We start from the raw sequence: 14,328 nt of genomic DNA on the forward strand, positions 1-14,328 counted from the left end.
TTGAATCATTTGAATACACCCTGCTGCTGACATAATGATAAATGCATTCTGTAACAATTTAACGACACTTGACAGATTTATGTAGTTTATAAAGAGCGTTCGCCTTTCCGTGATAAGTTCATTGCCTTTCGCTTTGTTGGCTTACCATCTGCGAATAAACTGCGAAAGATGATGAGCAGTCATGGAACTACAGTGAGGCTAGATATAAGGCATTTATAAAGCGGAAACTCATACACTGAGCTTATAAAAGTAAAAATATTACTCTTATTGTTATATTTATAGAGTACAAATTTGATTTCTTTTTAAAGAATTTATTGATATACGACTTGTAGCTCGATCTTTCCATATTGCTGGCCATGAAAAAGTTTTTCTTTAATTTCCTTCATTCTTTTTATCTATTTGGATAAGCGGAAGCAATTAGCTGGTTAAATTTACTGCAGCCGATCAAGGGCCGAGTTCGATCCACTTGAACTGCCTATAATGAACCCAATCCGTATACAAATCCGAATCCGAATAGGAATCCAAAGCGGAACCGCACAAAGTCTTCACTCGGAGCACTTTATGTCTCGATTGCAGTTGCAATCAAAATTGGCATTGTGGCCACAAATGAGTTCTGCCCACTTGCTGGATGCACTTATCAGTGACACTCATCTGGGGGGCGCTTCCCACCCCCCTTTTGTCTAGCTATTTCCCTATTTTCCGACCCCCTTCCCCCCTCCCTTTTACTTACAATATTCTCAAGAGTTCAGTGTGGCGCGCTTTTCTCAAGTGATGTTGTGGCGTCTGTTTGTTTGTTTATTCGAATGGCTTGAAGAAGGGGAGGCCATCCCCTCCCCTTTAGACCGTTGTTGGGGGCGTGGCATTCCCATTTTCTTTGTTCTGGGACCGTGCCTCCTTGTTGTAATTACATTCGCCTATTTAAGATAATTATTTTAAGACGCTTTTCGCTTTTCTTTTCAATATTCCCGGCTTTTGTCTGCAGCATTGAGCTTTTTGGGTTTCCTTTCTTCGTATTCCAATTCAATTATAATAATTTCATTGCTTCAACGGTTGGTGGTTCAAATGCAAATTCTCAGCGCATGGAAATTAGGATTTTAAGGATTATAAATGTCCTGTTAATGGCCCTAGCAATACGAATTTGCATTTCCTTAACACGGTCCGTTGCTCTTTATTTTCTAATACGTAAATGGTAAATCCGTACAACTATTCCCCGTTTCAGAATAATTGTAATTTAATAATCAACTGGATTCTAGGGTCACTTTTTTCTAGACAAATTTAATGGAAATTTTAATTTCTAACGCAATAAACGTTTAATTTCATTTAAAAATCAGTTATTTTTGAAAGCTTTTATAAAATGCTGTTTTACTTGAAGACAAAGCTTTTATTCCAAATCCGGGACACTTTCCTGAACATAGATTGTTCCCCTTATTATTAAGTTCTTCCACAAAATTGTCACTGCGCAGACTCACTTTCTTATGAAAGCTCTACCAGCTTACCATTATTTATGTTGGTTATATTGGGAACAAAAAGTCTCCATTTTTTGTTTTCTGGCGCCTTTTTCCAATTTTTTTAAAGTGAGCTTTGCAAATATATTTTAAAATGTATTATTTGAAGGTTTAACAGATTATTAAATATTATACGTAGTTATGTTCATTACAAGATTTTCATAACGACCAATCTTAAAAAGAAATAATATGTAATATTCATATTATCTTTATTTAATATGAACTAAAATTGTAGATCTGCATTACTAATTATTATACCCGTTACTCGTAGAGTAAAAGGGTATACTAGATTCGTCGGAAAGTATGTAACAGGCAGAAGGAAGCGTTTCCGACCCCATAAAGTATATATATTCTTGATCAGGTTCACTAGCCGAGTCGATCTAGCCATGTCCGTCTGTCCGTCTGTCCGTCTGTCCGTCTGTCTGTCCGTCCGGATGAACGCTGAGATCTTGGAAACTATAAGAGCTAGGCTATTGAGATTAGGCGTGCAGATTCCTGAGCTTCTTACGCAGCGCAAGTTTGTTTCAGCAGAGTGCCACGCCCACTTTAACGCCCACAAACCGCCCAAAACGGTGGCTCCTACAGTTTTCATGCTAGAAGAAAAATTTTAACTGAAATGTATTGTTCTCATCAATACCTATCGATTGACCCAAAAAAAAGTTTGCCACGCCCACTTGAACGCCCACAAACCGCCCACAAACTTCAAAAAATCGTAAATATGATCGCGGATATCTCGGAAAATATCAAAGATAGAGAAATGGGATTTCAGATTTAGATTCCGTAGGCTTGGGCGCAGCGCAAGTTTGTCACGCGAATATGCCACGCCCACTCTAACGCCCACAAACCGCCCAAGCCTGTGGCGCCCACAATTTTCATGCAAGATAAAAAATTTTAACTGAAATGTATTGGTCTTGTCAATACCTATCGATTGATTTAAAAAAAACTTTGCCACGCCCACTCTAACGCCCACAACGCTTAAATCTGTCTACCGCCGGTAGGTGGCGCATTTGCTGCTTGCATATCTCCATTTTCCTTTGGTCCCTTTAGCTGAGTAACGGGTATCTGATAGTTGAGGTACTCGACTATAGCGTTCTTCCTTGTTTATATTTATAAAATTCTAAACTTTTTTTGAGAAATTATTTAATAGTACTTACAATGTAAAGACTTTTTAATTATGAGGGAGTTCATAAGTCAGTAATGTATTATAGAGGGGTTTGTTTTGGTTTATTTTGCCGGTAGGTAATAACGGTACCAACCGGCTGATTTTCCGCTCTCCCAGGTGCGTAAGACTCTCCAAAACCCTCTCCGGGTCTCCAATCTCATTTTCGGGGGCGCTCTGTTGTCGTTTTCGCTCTCTGTTGTTGTTATTATCTCGGGAAATGGCCGACTCCCACATGTGGAAAATGCGACCGTTCGGCCCACGAAGTTCGCTGTCGAAGTGGCCGATAGACGAACGAACTTTGGCTATTTCGGATTCCATTCCGGATAACTCGCTGCCGCTGCCGCTGCCTCGGCCGACGTCGCTGCCGGCGTCGCATGCGGATGCTGGCGTCGAGTTTTCAGTTTCGAATTTCAGTTCGTGTTTTGAGATGCGCCCGGTCGCGCGTGTTTAACGGAAAAGGCCAAGCGGCAGAACTCTTTTAACCGGTTCCGGTTTTGGTGAACATTAAAATTGTAATCGGTCTATGAAAAAAAAATAATTAAAGTAAAGAAAAATAAAAGAAAATATTAAAAAAAATATAAAATTAAAAAAAAGAATATTAAAAAACAGCAAATAAATAGTAAAAGCAAACATTCGTTGCCTACTTTGAGGCGTGCATTGCACTTTCACCCACACAAGCAGACACTCGCACACAGACACATGCAAATTGAATTCGCCATGCAACAATTAAACACAAATCTCGGCTCAAAGCAAATGGCGGAAAAGGCGTCACAGCCGTCGCCATTTTGTAAGCGAGTGTAGGTGTGTGTGCGAGTGCAGTTGCATTTCCCGTCTATGCTTGTGTGTGTGTGTGTGTGTGTGCCTGTGCATTTTAAAGTGAAATGTGCATTAATTATGCACACATATTTCACTCAACCACACATACACACAATGACCCTGTGCTTGTGTGCGCCTCGCGCAAAGTGAAATTGAAATTTTCGTTGGGAATTTATGAAAATTCTACTCGCTGGCAATTATAATCGCCTTAAGAATTGTTTTAGTGCCAATTAAATCTACCGAAAACATCCATAGACAAATGGAATATCAAAATGAAAGCGAAAAGAGCTTAACTTGAATAATGCATCGTTTTTTTAAATACGAAATGTTTAATTACGAATTGTGGAAAGTGTAACAAAATGGTTTTAAGGGGCTATAGGGCACTTGTTTCTTTTGAATTGAATGGGAATAAAGGCAACTATAGAGGGACTTTTAAAATTAAATAATAGTACTTTGAAAGATTAAAATTTTGAAATGTCCCAAGATTCAATTATTTGTATTTAACTACGAAATGTTTTATAAAAAATTGTGTAAATTGTAACAAATTAGTATTTAAGGGCTTATGGGGCACTTGTTTGTTTCGATGAATTTATTTTGAATTGAATGGAAATAAAGGCATCTATAAAAAGATTTTTAAAAATTAATAATTATTCATTAAAATCTTAAAATTTTAAAGATTCCTAAGATTTCATTATCAAAATTTGAAAATCATGCTGACTTGGTAAAGTTCTTTGCAATCACCTAAACATGTAAATTACCCAACAAATTTACCACATGTCCCAAAGAACAAGAACTTGCGCAATAGCATACAAATAAAGATAACTAAATTGTCATAGTTTATTATCATCTCAACGAAGTCTTCAGGTGTCGTTCTTATTTTTTGTGCTGTAACTCAGCCTTAACCCAGATAATTATGTACTTAAAAGTCTCAAGCCTTTCAAATACTCTTCAAAAGCGTAGCCTCTTTGAGTCTTACACAGAAGCTGGAATACATGGAAATCTTAAAAAACTTTCAATTCTCTTGGGGCAATCGAAGAGCCGACATAAGATCTAATACGTGTTAACACGATTTAGCATAGAAAAACGAGATTATAGGGCGGGGGAAAGGGCTAAAGCCGATTATTTATCTAATGACAACACAATCGAGCGTGCCTCGAGTGGGGGAAATGCTCATTCATGACAAGATTTCCACACTTTCGAGGCGCAGTCCCAGGAAAACCAGACGCTGGGTGTGGGAGACGACATTGGTCAACACGACTCAAACTCAAGCTCAAGCCAAACAACAAATGTCAACCCGCCGATTCCGAATGCTTGTCAAGACTTTGTGTTTTTTTCTGGTGTGTGGGGCATGAGATCTTACCTGTTGAAGAACCCAGAAACCGAAACAGAAACAAAAGCAGCGGCGGCTGAGCAACAAGTAACCAAAAACAAAGCAACAAAAATGTGATACAAAAACAAGTTCACAACAAATAACAACAGAATGCGTAGGCTTTGAAGTTTGTTTGTTAGAAGCACTTGAAATTGTCTGACCGATTGTCTGGGGCTGTTGGAGATGTTGATGTTGCGTGGGTTCCCCGAAAAGTAGTTTGATTAGTGGCGCAACTCGAGTTTTTGGCCAGCGGCTCGCTTGAGTATTAATTGTCTGTTTAGTTAAAAGTTATAATCACTGAATCGGATTTTGGTGGCTTTTCGTAGGCTGATATCAAAATATTTTTCGTGATTTTTTATGCTGCCTTAAAAAGGCTTTTTAGTTTGTGGCCTGTTTTATGAATATTTAAATGAAACTTTTCACCCAATTAAACTTGGTGGGCGTTCAGTAGGTGCTTTTAAACTTTTAAAGCGGAAAACTGTTAAACGAAGGGAACATAAAAATTGTATTTTGTTTTGGTAAAATACATACATATCTAAAATACAAACTAAAATATTCCAAAATATTTTTTTAAATTATTCTTCATTTCAGAATAATGATTTTCAGTTGTTAAAACTTAAATATTTATTTATATGTTTATTTAAAAACATAAAGTAAACTTCTTTAAATTTTAAGTTATTGAAATTTAATTTTTTAAATATATGTTAACTTCAAAACATAAACGAAATTTCTTAAAATTTTAAATGAAACCGACTCTTGATAAAAAGTTCAGGCTGCATTCTCCAACAAACTGGCAATTTTCATTTTGTTAAAAACCCATTACCATTTAAAATTATTGTGGGGATGTCAAAAAGTCAACCGCTTATGCCGGCTGCATTATGGAACACTCGAAACTTTAATGATCGCCCGGCCAGAAATGGAAAACTCACCGAAAAACGAAAAACCCGCCCAACAAGAACACGCAAACTAACAACTAAAACAACACATGCCCGCAGCACAATTGAAGTGCACTTTGTTAGACCAATTAATTTACATTTCCGCGCAAAGCGTGGCCAAAAAAGAAAACAGAAAAAATCAGTGAAGTGGGTAGAATCTGGGGGGAGAAAAACAAAGCAGAGCGAATGGCGGGGAAAAAGTTTACATAGAAACAAAAATAAGGGGCGGAGTTCCACTTGAGGGCGAGGCAATGGTCCTTGACTTGGACGTTGAACGCCGACGATTGACCAGGCTCTGCAGCTCCTGTTTGTTTTTCCTTTTTTTTTGCCATCCCCGTTTGGACGGCAATGACCACGGGATGCAGATGTGTGTGCGATGGTTAGTTTCTGTGGACCCACTGCAGCCAGTTTGGAGTGGCCCTTGTCAGTCGGTGGTTGCGAGGAGATGCGGAAAAGAAACAAAGTGTTGCATACTTTCGAGCCTCGCAGGATCAGCGGATCGCGGAGTTGAAGGGTCAGGACACTGTGAACGGGACAAGGACACGGTTGACTGACTGGTGATTGATAAGCTGAGCTAGGAACTAGCTTGAAAAGGTCTTTTTTAGTTAAAGTTATACGGGAAATTATTCTTTATAGTTCATTGAACCAATTTTATGGAAAGTGAAAACTTTGTGTGTTTGTTCTTAAGATTTAAGTCAACTTAGTTAGAAAGATTATCGATCCTAACATTTGTTAGAAACTTGGACATCAAATAATTGTAATATAAATAAAAAAAAAATATTGTTTATTTAACTGCTTTACTATACACACAAAAAAAGCCTTTAGGTAAAATTGGCCAATATAATAGTTAAATGTTCCCATCTCGTGACATTGTCAATTTTACCAACGAAATAGTTACTATACCAACAACAAAACACACACAACTTAATATTTGTAATATTTTTTCTTTTAAATAAACAATAAAATGCACGTCACTATAGTTCTTAACTTTTTTTAAAGTTAGGTAACTATTATTAGTAAATTTAAGCCAAAAAATAGTTTGGTGTGTAGATTTGTATCTTTCTTGAAATCTCAAAATTTTTTCATATGGTATAAAACAAATTATCATTTTCCTATAATATTGAGGTAGCTTTTCAGAGATTTGCACTTATTAATTATATTATTGAATGGGTAATTAAATATGTTTAGTAGGACTTACAATTTTATAATTGAGCAAATGAGAATCCTAGTAAATAAATCACGTATAAATCATATCTAACGCGCCTTGATTTGGAATTCAACTCCCTTTCGCATATCTCAGGATCAGGTTTCCAATTCCGTGTGTAAATTCCGCAAGCATTTCTCTTGCATGGCAGATGAAGTTATTTGTCATTGCCATCTGCAGGGGACCCACCAAAGATTACAACTTCACTTTGACTATAATTGCTCGAACGTGGCACTACTTCTATTCCCATCCGCAGGACTTGGCTCCCCTTTATCCTGCATAGAATTTCCGTTGCGGCAGCTCCGAGGTTCATATATAGAAGACTTCCCTGCCTGGGCTCCCTTTTATTTTTCCTTTTTTCCCTTTATTTATTTTTTGTTTTTGCTCTCGTGTTATTGCATTTAATTTGTGCCAGTGTTGGGCTGACTGCTTCCTGTTTGCGAGCAAAAAAATAAAGGGGAGTGGGTGGAAAATGGGGGGTGGGGGAAAATGGGCGAACTGCAGACGCCGCACAGACACTGTGACATGTTTACAGCGATTCTAAGGTCTATGTGTGTGGGTGCCTCTAGAAATGATAACTCGCGGCCAAACATGCGATAAAAACAACAACGGAGATATTCGTGAAAAACGAGGAAAACAGGGGGTAAAGCTAGAAAAAAGGAAGGAAATGCTCGGGAGCCTGCGAAAAAAAAGTGTTGCCAACGAAATTAAATGCGAACTTTATGCAGCTGGAAATGCAGAAACCGAGACAGACATAAAACAGCACAAAAGAAGCTACGTCTCTTTCTATTTTTGCTACCCCTCTCTCTCTCGCACAGAGTTTTGTGTCTAGCACTTGCATACTTTTGTGCTGAAGTCCTTCGTCCTTTTTTGAGTGTGTGTGTGTGAGTTTGCGCTTTCAATTCCATTTCCACTTCATTCGTTACTGTTTTGCAATGTTAACTACATTTTCGCATGTTCTCGGCGTTCACACTAAATGTTATTTATTCTGCTTTTCCACCGCATTTCCCGCCGCTTTTCCGCACCCTTTTCATTCTATAGTTTTTTTTTCTCACGGCCTTTCATATCTTTGTCCTTTTGCGAAAATGTATAAGAGAATTATGTGCATATTAAAAATGCATTATCATTTTGTGGGAAAAATTCAGAGTGGGAGGAATTAAAAGAGGGTTTCACAAGGGCTTTGTGTTTTCGGGCCCTTACTTAGTTTTTGTATATTTTGAAGGGCAGTTTAAGGATGGCTTAAGCATGTAAAAAATAGGAAAATAAGAAGCTTTAAAAATACTTTTTAAAATGTTTCATGGTTAGGTAAGTTATTATGAAAAAAAAATGTTTTTTTAAAAACTGGAACTTAATGTTGCTTACACTAACAACCATTAATTTTCTGCCCAATGGCACAGTTCTCCAAAAAATGCGGAAATTCCAGCTTCTATCAAAATTTTGTCTTTCAAATCTAGCACCTCTGCAAATTTGTTTACGTCCAGTGCCATCAATCCGAAAATTTGCATTCCATCAATATTTTGCTTGGACGCTCCACCAAGAAAAACATTTCATCAAATAAATCAACACAATCTTCCGACAGTTGCATCGAAAACACAAAAAGGGAAAAGAAAATCCAATTCTTTTCCACAGGCCAGAGCGAAAAATGTTCGACACAATTCACTCACAATTGGCAAATGTCATGACAGCATCTGTGGAACTGCAATAAAAACAAGAAAGTAGGAATTTCAAACTGGCTAGCAATACACTTTTTAGTAGGAAAAGTCTAAGGAAATTCTGAAAGCTTAAGGTAAAAGTGAAAGTTAAAATAAAGGCTTCACCAAAACTGTTTAAAAATTATTTGTTTACTTATTTTTAATATTATTTATAAATTTTAAATTGTTTCTACATGTAAACAACTTTTTTTTCCTAATTTGAGTTCCAGGATGTAAGAAAAGATGTTGAAATTATGCATCAAAAGAACGCTGATACCGCAATTATTTTCGCAACCATGCGATTGTCAATCAAAAATACCAAAAAAAATTAAAACAGAAAATGTAAACAGAAAAACATGTTCCAGACCGGCTCTAAAATAAGAACAAACGACACACCACATAGGAGATAATAAATCCACATCAAAATTTCAATGTCATCTCCCTCGCTGCGACATAAATAAATCTTGAAATAATATGAAATCTCTATGTACATTTCCAGTCTTTTTTCTGTCGTATTTTAGCTGGCCAAATTAGCGCAAAAGAGTCACAGAAAAGAACCGCAGAAACCAAAAATGTCAGTTAAGAGTGGGCCAGAAAGTTACAGCAGATTATAAAGGAGATGTGGGGTGGGGTCTAGATGATGGGCCCTTTCAGCCACAAAATGTGGGTGGTTTGCCCATGCGGCTGGGGTCGTTGTGGTTCGTTGTTGTGATAAAGTTCACAACTATTTGAAAATGCCAGCAGCAGCAATAGCAACAAAAAGCCGAGCAAACCATACAAAACACATGCCAGATAAGGCTTATCACGCTGCAAGATAATACAAGTTAAATAAGATAAAAATGGTATGAAAACCACCCGAGAAAAAAGAGAGAGAGGGAAAAATCCGAAACGAAAGTTGTTCCTCCGAAAAAGTTTTCCTTCGCTTTGGATAATATTTTTAGTTGTAGTTGGCTTAACCCAATTCTTTTCTGTCACTCCCTATACTTTTCCACACAGTTTTCACTTTTTTTCACCGGCAACTCGCGCTGTGCGGTTAATTAAATATTCAGTTAGATAAAAGAGCTTAAAGAAAAGGCGCTTAAATTAGAGAGACCCACGGCAGAAGGGTAAATAAGCTCATAAAAAATATGCCAGCGGTGGCGCCACAAATTATTTGCTCTACCTTAGCGACTCCGAAGAAGCAACAACACAACTCTAGCGACGAAAGGCAATTTAAATTCTAATGATAATACCGCAAAAGCCTTTGCCAGGACCTCCCTTGGGGGGTTGGGTGCTTAGAAGGGGGCTTCCAAACCAGTTCCAATGTGTAAGCGAGCTTAGCAAATTAGCGCGCCTGGCAACCGGCTGACTTTACCTGCAGCATCCCATTCTCAACCCATCTCCCCGGAAAATATCCTCTGGGATCTGTGGGCAACATAAATCGCAGCAGCTAGGAAATTCGTACTTCATTTCCGTTTTGCCTCTCTTATGCATAATTTTCAACACCTTCAGAGGACCAGAACCCACTCCCTTTATTACCTTCGTTTGTTTCTTTTGCTAATTATTCTTTGTTTACGCAGTGTGGAATTATAAAAACAAATATGCTAAGGGATATCAAGTCCCAAAGGGACGTTCACTATACCACGGTTATAAAGAAAAAGTGGCTTTGTATACGCAAAAAAAAGAAGTCATGATCAGTTGGTTTTTATTAAAAACAATAGAAAACATATAAATGAAATCAGATTTTCTTTTATTAATTACAAATCCAATGAACAAACCAATCAACATTCCTTTGGTTGGATTCAATGAAGCATAGCCCAAAAACCCTCCTCAAAATAAACATTAGTTCAATTACTTAGCGATCATTATCTAGGACGCCTTTCAATGAGTTTCAATCAGAAAACCATTTAAAGTGTCAGTTATCATTGGGGAAATTGAAATTGAAATTCATTGGGTACCCCCAAAAAAACTCCGAACGCTTAACTGGCATAATTAGGCAACCAATTCAAAGCTCAAAGCAAATATAAATCATCATTAAGGGTACCTCAATCCCCCAAGAGTTCGACCCGCTAATAGAAAAACCAATGGGGAAAATAGTTGAAATTTCCATTCGCCACTCAAGCAATTTGGTAAATTGAACGCAACGAAATGGAACTTTAGGGAGCCGACAAAAGCTTTCCGCAAAATCGAATGCCAAAAGGGCTAAGAACACGATAATAATCCTATCAAATGGCCCGAACAACGACCAGCCATTGATCCCTTGGTCCGAAAGTCAATTTTTTAACACTTTGTTTGCCTTTTGGTCGAAAGCAAAACAAACCAGAGACTTAAATACATTTCGGCCATCCATCGCTCAGCCTGCGTGTGCCAACAATTATTGCGTCATTAATCAGTCGGCATTTGCAAATTCCCTGACACTCTGTCCCCCCAAAAGCCTCCCAAAAATACCGATATATACCGATTTATATATATGTTTGGGGAGTAGGATGAGTCCGGGCAGCAGCTGGCATGACTTTTGTGTGGCTGAGCGAAAAAGGCAAATCTTCAATTTTATTGATTGTTGTACCCGATTCGGTAACGAAATCCAAGCGAAGGAAGATGAATGAACAGTCTTGACGCATGAGACTGGAAAAAGTGGTAGAGAGGTTTTCTGAAGACCCACAATTGCATTTTAGATACACTTTCGAACTAGCAAAAAAAAACTATAATAATAATATAATAATAATGTGATGATATTTAAAGGGGTATCTTATGAGTGTTACTTAAACTTATCGCTGAAAACTTGCTCTAATGGAATATAAAATGAATTTAATATGTGATAAAACTTGAGCTAAGTCTTTTTTATACTTGTATATACTCTGTAAAGATATGCTAAAAACCTTCAAGATCAAAATTAATTCCAATTATTGACCGAATTAAAAGCTATACCCTTTAATTTTCAATTTTTAGTTTCTGTTGTATCCATACCACTTTGAAACAATGCGCAGTTGTTAAGCAAGTGAAAAGGCTTGTGCTGGCAGTGAAAACTCAAAGAGTTTTCCATGTGACTTGCCAGCGGTAGTACTCGGTTTCCTGCAACGGAAAATCGAGTGGCGGGTGTGATCCCACTTCTGCTCCCTGGCCAATGGCCATTTATTGGGCCATTCCACTTTTGTGTGCGTCAGACTCCTCGAGGCAAGAGGACCCGAAATGCTTGCGAAACGCATTAAAGGCCTCGCAACACATTTTCATTTTTATTTGCCACACTTTTCCATTTTCTCCGCTCTCCATCGGCTCCTTGTGTCCAATCGCCCGGCGGCACTCACAGTTGCGTATCAATAAAATATCCATACATGCATGTTAAGTAAGTGCTCCCCACCCATTTCACATTTCCCATTTTCCATCAACCATCGACCATCTCCCATCTCCCATCTCTCCTGCACCCGAAACGAATTGGGATTTAAGTGTTGTACAAGGAGGAAAGGATCCGGCATTGTTGCCGTATAAAAATGAAATGTACATGGTAGATACTCGCACTGTTTGGGGAGGTTAAGGGAATACAGAACCGGACTTGTAAGCAGTTAGCCAAGAAACGTGCCCGAGGTTATTTGCAAAGAGAACCGAAACCGAGGCAAACCAAACCAAACCGAAACGAAACCCAAAAATAAAAAGGGAAAACCAGAAAAAGGAAACTTGTCGTTATGTGCTTGTTCAAGTGGTTTTCACTTGATATTGCGTATACGCCACATTGAACACTCACCTTACAGTTGCAACTGCGGAAAAATACTTGAAGTATCTACAGAGATGTTACGCATATTTAGATACAAATAATAACTGTTTTTGCAAGATGGACGAGAAGCCACTTTCTGGAACAAATTATTAAAAATGATATAAAAAGTTTGGAGTAATTCTACCGTTCATCCCTTTGCAATCATCATTCAATCATCATCTTAACAGTTCCACCTGCCGAATCCCTTCGCTTTTAATTGTTCGCAACTCTTTGTTATTAAACTTTCCACTTAGTTTTTGTTGCTTTTCCAGTAGTTGGTGATTTTGCATAACAATTTCATTAATTTAACGACAAGTGAAGGAAACTTTTCCTTTGGCCATCAGTTGCAGGCACAGAAAGAAAACAGGACCTTCGAGGAAATCACGTAACAGCTGGTGAAAGAAGAGAAATGGGAGTGTGGAGAACTTTCATTGTGCGATTAAGTCTTTGACCAAGTTTCGCCTCTGCTTCCATTCAATTGTTGCCGTTTTTATTGTGCAAATTATTATTGTTAGCCAATTGAATTAATTTCGCGCACTGCTTTCATTCAGTCCACATTCCTGCCACTCCTATGGGAAACGATTTGCCGAATTCAATTAGTTTATTGTGATTTTATTTGCACCAGCAAAAAAAGTTTTTTCGCAGTCAGCAAAAGCAGCGTGAAAATGCCAAGAAAATGGCGAAAATTGAAATGGAAAAGAGAAAAGTTTTTCCGAGCATTTCCATTCGTCGAAAATTAATGGAACCGTCTTTATCCACCCCTTTCAATTAGGTGTTTGGTCCTTCATAAATAGTTCCAGTTTCGATAGTACCTCTTTTCATTTTTTCTCTTTCTTTTTCTGCTTCTCAAAGTTTGGAATTTTGCTATTTGCTTTCGATGCACGTTCGTCCCTGAACTTTTATTATCGAAATAATCGAGTTTTAATGTCCAGCTCTAGGAGACCCAAGAAACGGTCGCCTAATAAATAAATAAATGTGCTGGGCCTTGAAAAAGAAAAGAAAAAAGGCTTTAAATGGCATTTAAATTCGGGTATGGTTCTTTTGAACTTCAGCTATTATCTAGATGATTAGTGTTATTATTATAAGAATTATGGGGTGCCTTAAAGCATTCGAACCTAATTATCATAACTTAAGGCGTTCAGTGCGTATACGTAATAAATTTTATTGTGCCTGAAGCAAGGATTGTGAGTTATCTAGTTAGCTAGCAATTATTAGTCTGGCCTTCTCCAGGATATTTTAAATTTAAGGCTTTAATTTTCCTTTTGGTTTTAACCTTAAATTGTGTTCTTAAGGCTTAAGTTTGGTGAATTCCCATCTCGGTTGCTTTATAACTTATTTATAACTTCCGTTAAGAGTTTATTTTATAACCCACACACACCTTTTCCCATTTTCACACCTTCATCATCATAAAACGCATACGCACACAAAGACTTGCTACAGTGGAACATGCGTATCAATGGCATGCCAAAAGCCCATAATCCTACTTCGGTTGGCTTTTAGCGGATTAAAACTTTTCAGTTGAGTGCCCGAAACGGAACCAAGACCCAGACCAAGTCGTCCCAAGAGCGCCCCTCCTTCGCACAAGAATCTTGATTGTGTTATTAACTAGCTTAAATGGGTGTTAATTTCCAAGAGAGGTACAGTGCGTTTCAAAGCTTTAATGTGATGGGTTATTTTTGCAAAATTGTCAAGTTGTTAAAATGTATTTATTTTATTTATTTATTTTCATTTGTATTGTGTATCCTACAAATAATGTCTTTTGAATTCGCACTCAAAAGCTGTCTTAATGTAAGGTTTTAATTATTTTTTTTTAATCGTACAGATTTTTTAAAATAAATTTTAACTGGTTACTTTTATATTATATTTAACTATACAAAAACCGTAGTTCTCTATAGTAATTTATTTATATAAATTATATA

General features: G+C 37.5%; 1 protein-coding gene across 17 annotated transcripts in view; it reads left to right on the forward strand.

Moving 5' to 3' along the window:
• LOC119559918 (dystrophin) overlaps positions 1 to 14,328 on the forward strand; it is a 151,390-nt gene that overhangs the window by 53,071 nt on the left and 83,991 nt on the right. The gene's annotated exons all lie outside the window — the stretch shown is intronic.

Source organism: Drosophila subpulchrella, unplaced genomic scaffold (assembly GCF_014743375.2).
Source record: "Drosophila subpulchrella strain 33 F10 #4 breed RU33 unplaced genomic scaffold, RU_Dsub_v1.1 Primary Assembly Seq354, whole genome shotgun sequence".
Classification (NCBI taxonomy): domain Eukaryota; kingdom Metazoa; phylum Arthropoda; class Insecta; order Diptera; family Drosophilidae; genus Drosophila; species Drosophila subpulchrella.